Consider the following 13,679-nt stretch of genomic DNA (forward strand, 5'->3'; position numbering starts at 1 on the left):
ATATTGTTGTGTCCGCGGATCGATATTTCTCGAACGCGCGCGACACAACCGGCACTCGCGTACCATGACGTAAATAATTAACACTCTTTTAAAAGGAACTTTAATAATAACACAGAACATAATTTAACAAGGAACACAGAATGGATAATATCGGTAATAGTAATCTCAAATATGTCTGCCCGAAATGATATCCGTCGCGAGACTCTAAGATTATCGCTCTTTCCCAAGATGTCTGCCGTTGTTTAGCAACAATCCTTAGTAGTATTTCGGGATGATCTTCCGGAGACGGGTACAGCAGATTCAGGAATAATCACCACAGACGACACGCAGGGACGCAACACTACTCCCCCTCTTCAAGATTGTCGTTCCGACAATTAATGGTAGAAAAGCTGTTCTAAATTGTATGGGTTGACCGTTGTTCTCTTCTTCCGAGGCGTTGACAGCAGGGTGCCCTAATGATTACCTGCTCTACCCTAAGCAGCTATTACAAATTACCGATCGCCATTATTTGCCGGCTTCAATCACACACCCTCCAGGAATATACAGGATATCAGCCATCGAACCTGCTTCATTGTCAAAAATATCGTCCAATGTCGACTCCAGGGTACTAAAACGGTTTCCTGCTCTACTCTGAGCTGCTGCTGCAGGTTACCGAGCACCGTCAATATCCAGAATTCAATCGACTTCGACAAATTTTGAAATTGCATTAGCCGTTCCCTGATCTTCGTCTTATTTTGGGAAATATCCAATGCAGCCGCATCTCAAAATAAGAGAGCCAATCTTCGGACAAAGGAGGGGTATCTACCGTGGACTCAACGTCTTCAAAAGAGAACTCCTCGAGCCTCTGCCTCGGCATTCGCCCTACGGCCCGATGGGAAAACCATGGCAAAACCGCGGGTGAGGCAGTCTTCTATCAAAAGAATTCTCTTCTTTCTTACAGTTTTGTCTCTTTCTGTAGAACTCTTCTTCTCTCTTCTCTTCTTTCATCTTCTCTCCAAGAAATTTTTCCCTAAATGTAAGTAAGGAAAACTAACACACGCAAGAATATTTACTTGAAATTGAAAATATAATTATCATTATTTAATTATCGAGTTTCAATCTATAACCGAGTTCATTTTCTCAAAAAGAATTTTGTCTTTGAGGTACCGAATCTCTATTATTAGATGGACTTAGCTGTGTTTGCCGTTGTCGGAAAATCAGCGAAGCACACTATCCCGACACGCAGGGACGCAGCAATATAATAAATATATAATATACGCTATGATATATTTCATACGAAAAGGCTGAAAAGAAAACATTTAACGCATACAGAGATCAAGAAGCGAGAAGAGAGAAGTGTCACGTCGTCTCATTGTCGGTTTGGTAAGAAGAAGAAAGACAGAAAACAGTATATCTGTCTTTTTCTGCTATCCGAAGCTAGCTGAAGCGCCGAGCTTATACGTACGCGGTTTGCGCTTGTGTGCGTTATCCCCTCCACTACTGTTGCGTGTTGTTAGCGTGGACATTCTGGCATCACTAGTGTAACCAGAGATCATTTGAATCGAAATTATGGCCAGAGATGAATAGAGCGTGGAGGTCCGGTTGCCTGGCCCCCAAGATCACCAGACATGATTCTATTTGATTTTTATCTACGGGGTCATATAAAGTCAATTGTTTACAGAAATGCGCCTAATAATATTGCTGACTTAAGACAAAGAATAACTCATGGATTCGAAGAAATAAGGAGGGATTTAAATGTTTTTCAAAGAGTTCGGAATTCCTTTGATAGAAGAATAAAGGCCTGCATTCGTGCTGAAAATGATCATTTTGATAATCTTATTTAATTCGATTTAAATACCAGTTTATGTTTATTCTTGATTTTAAAAATAATCTAATTGTACTTACAAATATCAAAAAATTAAAATCAAAAATTAAAAAAAATTTAAATTTTAAAAATTTAAATTTAAAAGTTTAAAAAAATTTTAAAAAGAAAGATGCCAAGCGGATTATAAATGACGATTTTTTTAACATAAAAATGTCTATAACTCGGAAACGACTTATTTCCGGACCTATGTTTATATAACTTTTTTCCCTTCTTTTTGGGTCCCGAATCACTTCCCGAAATACTACGAGTGATTTTCCGGACATCCTGTATAACGCGTTACATGAGTACGGGGATCTTCAATCAGAATGGTGCGGGAAACAATCTAATATTAAATTTATGGTTCTGATTGGTTTTACAATAATTCTTCGAAAAACAAAAAAATTATTTATAGCAAAAATAAAGGGAAGTTAAGGAATTTCTTCGAGATTGATGGAGGAAAGGGGAAATCTTCCAAAAGATTTCGATAGAGATGGCAACAGAAAATAAGCGCCCCAGGACAAACCACGGGATGATGGCGTTGGGGAGACCTTTCTCCAATGCTCCCTGCAATTCTTCGGACTCTATGCAAAAGATTCTTTCAGCAAGAGATTCGATTAAGGGAGGAAATCGATCCAAGACCCAAAGCCCAAACTGCTCTTCGATCAATCCTTGCTTATGAGCTCTTGATTCGTCTCCAAGGTGACACGATCCGTCCCTGAAATCGCGCGGTTCTCTCTCCGAATCGCTCAGGTTAAGATCAGGAAAATCCCGTTCCTTGGATCTGTCCTCGGTTTCGCTATCACATTGTCCGACAGGGCTTCCTGGTTCGTTTGGATAGAAAAGTCCTGAACGCAGAGGAGATGGAAGGGGGGGGGGGGGAATCACTGAGGATAATGGTCGAAGGAGTTGGGGATCTTGACTTTGAGGGGCCTTGAATAGGTTCGGGAGAGGAGGTCGATTCCGAGGAGAATTATCTGGTGTGCGTGTATTATGCGTTAATTTTATATTAATATTAGTTTTCTCTACGCCTTTAACAGTAATATTAATGGATTCAGCCTGAACCCGAGCCAATTCTTTTTATAGCCGCCTATTCCGACGATTCCGCGAACATTTGGTGACCGCTCGCGAAGATCGGTTTAATCTTTCCACTCAGGAAAGAGTAATAATAAATAATAATAAAGAAATCACGATAAAATTCTTAATTAGAGAAACAATTTTTGGAGTTTTTCTTTTATTGAATGAATCGATCTTAGGTCCAGAAGAAAAAAAAGAAAGATTTATATATTTATCTTTATAATATATATGTTCTATATATTGTTGGTTTGAGATTAATCAAAGCGCGCTATGCAATCGCTTTACATTTGCACACCGTGTCACTTCCGCACCCGAGCGAATAGAAGAACAGTCGTTTAAGAAATAAGAATATCTTTATTAGAACAACACAACAACGTAATAAACGGTAACCGAACGTAAAAGACGCTGTCCTAAGCATGGCCGTACTGCAAGACAGCTACACAAAGTCTGACATGACTGCCGTTGTTTATCATCATTCCATGACAACCTCTTGGATACGGTCCTCCTCTGTGATCTCGCTTCAGACGGATCGCCTTTAACTCTACGCAAGGACGTAATAATATAAATATTTTTATGGAATGAAATAGAAGACGGGGGATATGACAAATGAAATCACGAGTTGCTCTGTTAAATGCAGGTGACCCTTGGCGATGGAGGGAAAGTCACGAGTCGTTCTGTGAATTGGTGACCTTGGATGACAGACAAGGAATTGCGAATTACTTTGTAAAATATAGGTGACTTTTGGCAACAGGCAGGAAATCGCGAGTCGCTCTGTTAAATACAGGTGACCCTTGGATATAAAGGAAAGTAACGAGTCGCACTAAGTAATGCAGGTGATTTTTGGTGACGAAGGAAAGTCACGAGTCGCTCTATAAAATATAGATGACCCTTAGTGACGAAGGTAATATAAGAAAAGAACAGATTCAAGGTAATGTTCCAGAGAAAGGGTTAAAAGGACTAAAAGAGAGGAGATCGAATAGGAAAGTAAGTTAAGATTGAAGTGTAAATTATAAAAACGAGTTGCCGATTGATTTATTATAGTTAAGAATTCAAGAATTATTTCGAGATACAAAGATGTAAATAATAAAAAAGAAAACGGAATCGGGAACATTCAAGCCACTTACTATTTATTGATTATGTTGAAGAATCAAACAATGGAGGCTCCGAAGGGCGAGATGGATTCCGGTGAATCGGATTGAGCTCAAGCTGTCTGATTAGAATGCGGTTCGCAATAGTCGCAATTATACTTGGCACAAGATCTTTTGGATTTGCACTGGATAACTAGATTCTCTCTAACTTGCACCAAACAACGCAATTTCGAAACACTTTAAAAATTGTGTAAAGTGAAAATTAAAAACTGGAGATAAAGTCGAAGTGTACCAGGTATATAAATATGAAACCGGAATTTGCCCATAGATTGCCTTAGCTGTCAATGTAGTTACCGTCAAACCGCGTCTTTGGCGCCATTTTCTTGTTTTGACATCTGATAAAGATTTTCAACTCACAACAATACAAGTTTCATACAACAGCATAGTTTTTAATAGCGTTGAACATGTCGAATTTTGTGCCTGGAAACTACGATTTGCGGACAGCATTGATTTTCTGTTACTATTTGAAGAAAACTGCTGCAGAATCGCATCGAATGCTTGTCGAAGCTTACGGTGAGCATGCTCTTGGTAATTCACAGTGCTTTGAGTGGTTTAAAAAATTCAAAAGTGGCGATTTTGACGTGAGAAACGAAGAACGTGGAAGACCACCGAAAAAGTTTGAAGACAGCGAATTGCTGCTAAAACCTGGCGAAACCGTTAATACTGAACGCTACCGACAACAAATGATCGATTTGAATCAAGCTGTGCGTGAAAAACGACCAGAATATCAAAAAAGGCAACACAAAGTGATTTTGCCTCATGATAATGCACCATCACACACAGCAAGACCGGTCAAGGAAACGATTGAGGCGTTTAGTTGGGAAATACTTTCGCATGCGGCTTACTCACCAAACTTGGCTCCATCCGATTACTACTTATTTGCATCGATGGGACACGCACTTGCTGAGCAGCACTTCACTTCTTACGAAAATGTACGAAAATGGCTCGATGACTGGTTTGCCTCAAAGGAGCAACAGTTTTTTTGTGGCATCCACAAATTGTCAGAGAGATGGGAAAAATGTATAGCTAGCAATGGGCAATACTTCGAATAAAATATTTTTTATCATTTTCATACAATAAACGTGTATTTTCTATACAAAAATTCCGGTTTCATATTTATATACCTGGTATATTGAGAACTAGAGATGAAATTGAAGTATGTAAAATGAAAACTAGAGAAAGTCGAAAAATGAAGTGAAGTGTCCGCAAGGAATAGTTCAGAATATATTAAGCCATTTGCTCCTCCTCTCCATTCGCTTTGTTAATATTTTTTCACAAATTGAATTTTCTACACTCTCCGATTGCTGAGGGCGTTCCCTTTGGTACAAGAAATTTTAAAACCTTAGGAATTGGTGAAGGCTTTTGTTTATAGAACTAGGTTTTGCCCAATGGAGAGTTGTTGCAATCGAGTAAGACTTACACCTTTTATTATTTACTTGAGTTTATCTCAATGTAGAATTTGCATAAATGAAATCTGTCAGGCAAGCACAAGTGGTATCATTTTACCGTTCGTTTCGTTTTTCATTTGGATTCTTGGTACCGATTTTGTTTATTACGATATCTGTCAAGCATAATTTAGATTTCTTAAGAGAATTTGTCACCCAAGCGACCGTAGTCGAGGAGAGCGGCGAACACTCCGCTCTCGTTGAGTCGGTCGGATTTGTGTCAGGAGTTCGGAGACTGCACGGAAGCCGAGAATGCTCGGCGGAGGCTGCGAACACGTCAACCTCACGTTCCGTCGTTGCTACGACTTTCAGGATCGGTTCTGGTATCTCGGAGCGTACTGCTCGAGCGGATTCAGGAATCGTTCTGGTCCCGAGATGCCGAAACGCTGTCTTTTTATACCCGAGCGTCTATCGGTAATTGCGTCGTTCGCCCCCGGGTGGGGATAACGACGCGTTGTTTTCGGCGGGTAAATTACGGTAAACGCGTCGCTTCCCCTGGGCGAAACGACGCGGCGTTTCGGCGGGTGACGCTCGGGATCTTCCGGCAGCGCTCGGCTATGCTCGGTCTTCGGCGTAACGGCGGCCGTATAACGGCCGCATGGTTGTTTATCACAACCGCGGTGTTTGAGATATTAAAAAAGGGCGCTAGGCGCCTCTGCCACTGCCCGGCTGGTGTTCGCCGGGCGGCAGACTTCCGGCTGGCTACGTGCCGGGTAACGATGGGGGGTGCATCGTTACATCTTGGTATATATTTTTTTCTTTTAAAATAACAAAAATTTATTAGATTATCAAACTTTTCAGGCCGCATTGATAAATATCCACTTTTGTACCAACTATATTTAAATACTAGGGTGGATCAAATATAAACGAGACTTGTTCAAAAATTATTTGTTCAGTTAATACAATATATGTGAAAATTAACAAAATTATTTTTCTACATAACATCCACTAATGTTTACATTTTTGCCATCGCATTGGCAGTTTTTTTATTTCTGCTTCATAAAAAGTAGCAGGACGAATACGAAATCAATTGCGCACGAAGACTTCCACTTCATCGTCGTTAAGAAACTTGTTTCTCGCTAAGGCGTTTTTAGGAGGTTCAAACAAATCCATTATATGTGAGAATACATAAAAAATGCGTCTCCTTCTATTGCATGGTAATTCAAGAGCTTTTGAGAGATTTCGGCCCTTACGGCCTTCTGCATTCAAAATTCGAGGCACCCATCGTACAGTGTTTTTTCGAAATCGTAACTCATTCTCAATGATTGTTTGCACACTTCCATAAGTATGTTATACCAATCCCTTTATTAATTTTACGAACAGTTATTCGTCGATCGTCTGCAATAAAGTCGCGAATTTGTTGAATGTTCTCAGACGTAATGCTCATCCTTGGGCGACACGCATAAATCAAATTTGCAACTTCTTTACGACTTTCACAAAAAAACTTATGCCATTTGTATACTTGACACTTCAATAATATGTTCTTACCAAACTGTACGCGTAGTCTGTACAAAATTTTAGCTGATTTAATATGTTCGTGCATTAAAAATTTAATAATTATGCATTGCGCAACAGAGATAGACACTTTCTGTTCACTCATCGTACTTACTATTAAATAAACGTTTGTAGACACAAACGTGCAGCTTAGAATAAATCTAGACACGTCTACTATTAGTCCAATATTGTCACAATTACGAGTATTAAAGTATTCTGCTCCTATTCGAAAAGTTTCGTTGAGTTTATTTGTTCGACCTACGTACATTTTTAAATCTTGGAAAAAAAAGTTGATAATATGTTAAATTTGGTAATTTTATTATATTATTACGTTAATATAAATTTGTCATTATTATTTAAAATAATATTATCAAAAAAATATCGAACAAAATTTTTCCAAATTCTAAAACCAGAAATATCTACAGGTTGTACAAAAGCAATTATTTTTTTTTGGTATTGTTAAAATATTTACTTGTTTGTCTGCTTGTCTTGCTTGTCTTGCACGTATAAATTCTTTTAATTGTTCCAGAAAATTGTCTTGTCCATGAATTAAGCAGTAACAGACTTTTTTCTCCATTTCGTAAATATATTTCTTTAAACCAGTTTTTGAAATGTTAGTTTTCCGGATTTTGAAGCCGCAATATAAATATTAATAGGTCTAAAATGAGTTCTTTTTACTCGTAATCCAAATTTTCTACTAGATTCTTTTAGTACTATATACAGAGGTGAAAGAGAATCTCCATCTACAGATATAATGGACATAATGATATAGCTATGAGTCGTAGAAGATAAAGATTAAATAGTAAATTCGATTTATTTATTCCCACATTATTAATATTCTTCTAAAATATATTTCTAAAGTAAAACCGCTTTCATTTGTATTATAAATTTGATCGATTACATCAATATGTGGTTTAATCTGTCTCACAAATTCCTTTGCACTTTGACGTATTGTTACATCAGCTGCATGAGAAGTGTAATAGCCCGAGAACAGGCTATATACTATTCTCTTCTAGATATATACTATTCTAGATATATATCATTTTATATGATGGCATTACTCAACGTGTAACGCGAATACAGATCACGTTACGAGCGTTGACCGAACAAAGCGCTGACAACGCGAGCCACGCGCGAAGCCCGGGCGACCGCGCAACCATTTCGTTGCGAAATAAAAAAGAATAAAGAAATTGCGAAATTGCAAGCAAAGAAGTCCTACTTAGAACTTCTTAGCTTGGATCCGGATATTGCCAAAATCAAGCGACACACAGCCTTGTCGCTAAACGACCCCCTCCCGGGAAGCCAAGGGGAGTTAATAAAAAGGCCCACCGCTAACGAACGGCGGGCAGTCTTTACCATTAATATTACGCGGGCAGTCTTCATCATTAATTAATATTACGCGGGTAGTCACAGTACCTATCAAACGGGCAGTCTTGATTACTAATTACCACAACGCGCGCAACCTTTATTCTTAAACGCAGGTAAAATCGCGAGCAGTCGCGAGTGTCAAAGCGAGTGTCGATAATTATCGAATAGCCACGCAGTCGGCAGAAGAATATACGTAGAAGCAAGAAGTGAGTCTCGAGACCGAGACTCGACTCTAGACACGCGCACGTTGAGATATCCGCTATCGCGACACGCGACGCGAATTAATGTGCGGGAACATTGTAAATAAGCCAAGTCACAAATAAAGCTGATATTTATCTATTTATTTAACGTGGAAAGTGTCTGAATTATTTAACTAAAGTACGTGTAGTTCTCGGGCGGAGCCCGAATTCCTAAATTCCTTCCGGCAAACGATCCCAACTACCGTGCCTCTCCCGGAGGCACAACAAAAGGTTGGATTTTAAAACTTGTTATTTTACGTGATGCAATGCAATGTGCTTTTGTAAAATTCCATCAATTTCTTGTTTTAAATGAAGAAAAGTCTATTTGCTTTTTTCTTTGTAATGCTCATTTTCGCAAATCTATATCGTAAATGATAAATCCTCTATCAATAGCTTCCTGGAATTGTGTTAGTAAATATTCGGCAATAAATACAAGTTTGTCCCTGTTTGATCCTTTGCGCATTACATTTTCTTCCCATCTATGCAATTGCGAAACAGATTTTACCTAGAAGAAAAGTAATTTGATACTTAAAAAATCTAATTCAAGAATAAAAAACTAATAAATTAACGCAGATAAACGTAGATAAACGAACGCAAATATGTATAAGTAAGTCTGATACATCTTTCTGTTTCCGTTATCGTTTATTACCTACTATTTATACACGACGTACATCTACCTGTTCGTTCAGTTCATATTATTTTTCTTATGTTTGAATTAAATTTTGCCTTTCTAAAACGATTTTGTACAGCAGTAATAGATAAGTGTCCTTTTTTTCCAATTGTTATGCCTCTCCGGATACAACGGGATTTTAAGAGATAGTCCAAAACTTCGGTTCGTTTTAGAAGTTGAGATTCCAAGTGTCGAGAAACATAAGACAAAGTTTCCGTGGTATAATAATTTATTTGTACAGCTTCCGCGTCTTTACAGTTCAGCTTGGTAATGTATAATATTGGCGCTTGCGGTATCTCACTGTTTTTTCGCACTGTGTATACGCGTCACTACTTAGATTCGAAGTACGGCCCCGAGTACTCGTTGCTTTTCCATTTATGGTTCGAAAGTAGATGAATTTTTGATAATAGATTACTATATCATAATTGAATATTGCAACGAATTGCATGTCTTGCATTTAATCGCGGTTTTGGGATCGCACGGAATAGCTTATGAAGTGCTAATTTTGCACAATGCTCCTTTTTACTTTTTTAGGTTGTAATTACATTATTGAATTTATTTATGTTGAGTTACGACATCCCTCCCCGTTGGAGAACAAAACGGAAGAATAGTGATGTTTTCTACTTATGTGAGACTCTGTTTATGATTGTTTCTTTTCTATGCGTAATATATTTTGTTTATAATTTCTTTTGACTCGCCATAATATTATTACTATGATATTTATTATAAGTATTGCAACTCGTTAATTTGTTTAATTTCAATATTTAAAGAGACGCATAAAATGTAAAAAATGGTTTAGCATTTGAATACTTTTTTATAAATAGCGTAAATATGTTTACCTTTTAAATACATTTTTGTAAGCAAAATTATAGTACCATCTAACAAAGAACAATAATTATATGCAAGTTTCGTACTAAGATAAAAGTTTTCTTATTGGACCGATTTTATTTTCGTTTTGCTGTTTATAATACGTAATTAAGGTATTGGATAATCTTTTCTAAAAATTTGTTATATTCAAATTAACTTCTTCTATACAACAATTGAATAAACAATGACCGCCGGCTAAAATCTTTGGAATGTTGATCAGGGTCATGACCTTGACAACATATTTCAATATCACTATCCTGCGGGGTAGAGTCTTAATATGCATAATTATCAATTGTTCTAATGGTTGATGTGAAGATCTAATCTTTATTTTTACATATAATTTTAACTTAAATGCGCAAAATGTATCTAACAATGAACTGAATTATGCACAATTATGTTATGTGATATATGTTGATGACCATATAATACACCGTACTTTTTTTAACAAAATACAATAGTAAACTATGTGCCTAAGTAAGCAGTTGTGCAATATTCTTTCTTTATTACATAAAATTCAATAATCTTTTCATTATTCCCAATAGTACGAGATGCATGTAGTTTAAAGGAAACTGGGTTCCTATTTCAATGTTTAAATCTTCAAGATTTGAAGTCATTTTATGGTGTGTTCTTCTTGTTGTTTTATTTAATTGATTCATCTGACTTTACTATTGCATTAATTTCTGGATATTATTATATCAATTTTGTTGTGCCTTCTATGCTATTAGCGATCTGAAATAAAATAAGTGCTTGTTTGTTATGCTTTTTTTCTTTTAATGCTCTATAAAAGCTTTTAAGCGATTTACGGGTGTGCATATTACTTTTTGTCCTACTTTGTTGTTATAGTTAACATCAAAAATTTTATCAATAATTACGTTTAGTCCAGTCCATAGAGAGTCGAGTTACTTTGAACGGCCTCTCCGAACTGTTTTATCATGTAACAATACTTTGTCTTTTATCGTGATGTTTTTTTTTCACTTTTTTGTCGTATTGCTCTTTTACTTTAATTTTTTCCTGTTTTATGTACTCTTTAGCGATTTGATTTGTCGCTCGTATTCTTTCCTTTAATTCCTGGGCGTAAATATATGCCGTCGTAAATATACGTAGGTTTCGGTGGCGTTGTTAGCGTTGTTGGCAAGGTTGCTTGGTGTCCGTATATTAAAAATCCTATTCGAAAGAGTTGAATCCTGTTGCCGTATGGGGGATAGTATCGTATGTGAATATGGCATAAGGTATCCACTCGTCCCAGTCCACAGATGTCTATACTAAATTAGATTACTAACTTGTCACGATTACAATAGCGTGGCTTGTGTCCGATTCCGATATATGAGAGAAAAAACATCATGTGACGCATGACGCATACTAATCCTCTATTATTTTTTAAATCGACTAGTATTGTATATGTTCTCCAAAGAGCAGAGTCTGCTGCAACTCGCAATCGATCAGATCGTTGCGGTCGAAGTTCTCGTTCTCGCGTATCATCGCGGGAATAAGCGTCGGATCGTAAGCGCGTGCAGCGATATCGAGGAAATGAGTCAGCTTGTTATCCACATGTGCGGTTAAACCGCTTAAAGATGCGACGATGCGGTTGACGCAATGGCCCAGATTTAATATAGTTACGACGGTGCTCTTCGATACGGCCAGGCGAACCGTGGGCGTTTCAAGACGGAGTATTCGGAGATTGTTGAGTTTGACGAATCGCAGCGTCAACTGTGCGATATATATCGGCGCCGGAAGGCGCGTCTTGTCGCGCTCGTCGGAGCGAAAGTGCGACAAAAGCGTGGATCGTAGATCGAGCAGTTCTTCCACGTATCCTGCGTTAGCGAGATTTCCTTGCCGTGGCAATCTCAGAGGACGATCTCCACAAAGGAGGGTCGGCTGATGTTAACGCTGATCTCGAGATGTTTGTATGCGGTTTTGGTCAATGGATAGCGTCTTCCTAAGATTCTGAGCGGTCGCGTGATTGAGACGTCCGCGTCGCGCCTTGATGTCCGGTCGCGATCTCGCCTGAAAATGGACGCGTGCGATTAGAGAAACGGCGCTAGTGGATTATCAGTTTGAATAAACGTTTAATAGTGTTACCCATTGCCCTGTTTAGCTCTCTTAGCGTATCTCGCGCTATCCTAGCGGTTTCGCTCGTTTAGCCTCGATCAATCGTCGAACGAGTGCTGCTACGATTGGCCCCCCATCGTCGCGTACATCGTCGCTCGTTTTTTCTTGCTCGTAGGTTTCGGCGTCCTCCGTCAACAATCAAGCGTTTAACGGATGAACGGTCTTTATATACTCGCGTAAAGATCGCTTCTTCCTCTTTCGCGCGCGTCCTCTCTTATATTATATTTTTTAAGAATAATGGTGGGGTCGCTCTAGTCGTTTTCCTCGTCAATCTTCTCTCTCTCTCGGTCGCGTCGCCGAGACGATAGACCCGATTGAGGAGATCTCGCAATTGTCTTAACAGACCGTCCGTAGGACACTCGATACCGAACGCGTGTAGATCGAAAGGACCCGCCGAAATTACGATATTCGTGAATTCGTTGAAGGCGTAAAACTGATGTTTGGAAAAAATACAGATTGCCGTCGATGTATCAGAAGGCCGACGTTATCGCAGGCGGTATTCCGGGAAATATATCCTTTAACGGAGCGTGTCTAACGACTGTCATGCGACACTCGTCGATCTCCGCCACCTTGTCGTCGTCGTAGATCGTGTAGGTTCGTCCCGTGTGCGTTTATCGCTGCGTTGATTTTAACGTTTCGAGGAAGTCCGATATCGTGGAGATGTTTCGGCCAACCCGATTTTAGCTTAAGACTGGGATATTCCGCGAGGTAGATCGAGTCGCCCGCGAGATCGCTCGAGGGTCTTTGATACGCGGCGGATAGACGCGTGAATTCGCCGGGAGAAACGTAGCGTAATCTGTGAGCGTCATGGGTCTACCGTAGCGTCTCTCGGTCACGTCGACCGACCACACGTTGCGACGATTAGCTATGCATAATCGGTGATTCATTATCAACGCAGCGTCCACGCGTTTTAAAGCGCAAAGATCCGCGCGTTCGGGGTCGGTTGGTGCGACGCTCGTCGTCGCGGGCGCCGCCGTGGTCGCGGGACTCGCCGTCGGATAGTTTCCGTTGTCGTGAGATCCGTACAGATTCTGTATAGCTAGAACGTCCTCTACACTTAGCTTAACTGGAAATTGATTCTCTATGTTTGATATATACGGGAACGTCACCGAGTCGTTGCGCATGCTGTGCTGTAGACCCAGCCCGTGACCGATCTCGTGCGTTAACATTTGTAGAAGATGACACGTATCAGGAATATTTTTGTTTGATACACGTGTCACAGTTCCGCGTCGTCGATGTGTATCTCCGATGCGAAGTCGGTCGCTCCCGATGGAAAGAACGCGTGAGCTAGGGCTCTCCGGGACCGTAAAAGATCGTCGGGCAAATGCCCGCGTTTCGACGATTCGCGTAAGTATGTGCGCCCGTTCGATACGATATTAGTATATCAGGTCGCGCGCGAAGGTCAGCGACGAATTCGCCGCC

At 39.4% G+C, this 13,679-nt stretch overlaps 1 pseudogene; it reads right to left on the bottom strand.

Annotated features, from left to right (window-relative positions):
- Window positions 1-1,515: 1,515 nt before the first annotated feature.
- On the bottom strand, window positions 1,516-10,133 carry LOC138939536 (uncharacterized; annotated as a pseudogene).
- Between the last annotated feature and the right edge of the window lie 3,546 nt (window positions 10,134-13,679).

The sequence above is a fragment of the Polyergus mexicanus genome, unplaced genomic scaffold (assembly GCF_030449975.1).
Source record: "Polyergus mexicanus isolate NDT 795.1 unplaced genomic scaffold, iyPolMexi1.0 SCAF_14, whole genome shotgun sequence".
NCBI classification, from domain to species: Eukaryota; Metazoa; Arthropoda; class Insecta; order Hymenoptera; family Formicidae; genus Polyergus; species Polyergus mexicanus.